This window comes from Sinocyclocheilus anshuiensis, unplaced genomic scaffold (assembly GCF_001515605.1).
Source record: "Sinocyclocheilus anshuiensis isolate Anshui unplaced genomic scaffold, SAMN03320099.WGS_v1.1 scaffold355, whole genome shotgun sequence".
Lineage (NCBI taxonomy): Eukaryota > Metazoa > Chordata > Actinopteri > Cypriniformes > Cyprinidae > Sinocyclocheilus > Sinocyclocheilus anshuiensis.
The window spans coordinates 236,867-238,219 of record NW_015549571.1 but is presented as its reverse complement, the minus strand read 5'-3'; positions in this window follow the sequence as shown (position 1 = coordinate 238,219).

Genomic DNA, 1,353 nt, shown 5'->3' with positions numbered 1-1,353 from the left:
TGTCTCTCTTTGTCGGTCTGTCTGTCTGTCTTTCTCTCTTATCTGTCTGTCTGTCTGTCTGTCTGTCTCTCTTATCTGTCTGTCTGTCTGTCTCTCTCTCTGTCTGTCTGTCTATATCAGGCGCTCTGATCCATATCTTGTGATCCTCACTGTATCTCCAGAACTACTGGAACAGACTCAGACTGGTATCTTCTGAAGCTCGGCGCCTGAAAGCAGCACACTGTAGTTTTCTCTGCTGAAGCGCGTGCGTGATTGCGCGCGCACGATTGGCAGCTCCACGTCGACATTCTTCCAGCTGCTGCGCGGACGCGCACGCGGCGTGCAAGCGCTTCATCAACAGTTTGCACGAGCGTCATGTGCTCAACCGAGTCAGTCCTCAGGGGCTTAGACAGAGACGACCACCGGGTTTAGACAGAGCGCTTCTTCAGTGTCGACTGTGTCTCTTCAGTGTCTCGTGAGTTGCAGCAGCAGGTATGTTCTTTTACATTTGTTCCCTCTGGAAGTGTGCATTACACTCACAGATTGTGCGCGTATGCTCAGAAAACACTGTCAGCCCGTCACTCATTGATATATTCACCCACTGAAGCCTTGGAGTAACTTTGGCAAGATTGGAAAGTAAACTAAGATGGTTACTTAAATGTCTGCGTGAAGTTACATGCAAATGCATGACATATGGCATTCCCAGTTTCCTCTTTCTTCACATTGTGACTTCTCTTTTAGTTCATTGTGGCGTTTGATAAGTGTGTTAAGTTGAGGTCTATCCCAGGATGCCAAACTGCTGTGGTGGTTTTGATACAGTAATGCACTGCTCCAAATTTGGACCCTTTTCGACACGTCAGCCGTTCTACGCATCGGCTGCCCCAATTACAGCTATGCAAACAGACAGTGTAATAGTAAAGTCAATATATAAGTCTTGTTTTCTTCTCCATGTGTCAGTTTACCTTTATGTCATTGCCTTTTTTTTTTGTTGTTGTATGCACTTAACTTGCATAGAAACTTATGCAAGTAGGCATCTGTTTGTGCATATGTATATAGGCCGCCATATGTGTTCATCGTGGAGGCTGGTGAGGTGATTATATGCATTAGGGAATGAGAATGAGTCCAAGTTTCCAATTCTATGCATCTTACCCATCATCTAACTTCTTCTAATAGCCATTATGGAGGTACAGGAGTTCTGGCCTGCCTCCTTTCACTTCCAGCTCTGAAATACTTTGATCAGTCTCGCCTGTCAACTATCTTTCATTATATATATATATATATTATAACTATTCTATGCTTCTATACTCAAATTGGCTGTAAAAGTCAAGTCAGAGTTTTTCAGCTTTTTTTTAGTTGTCATAATATATATATATA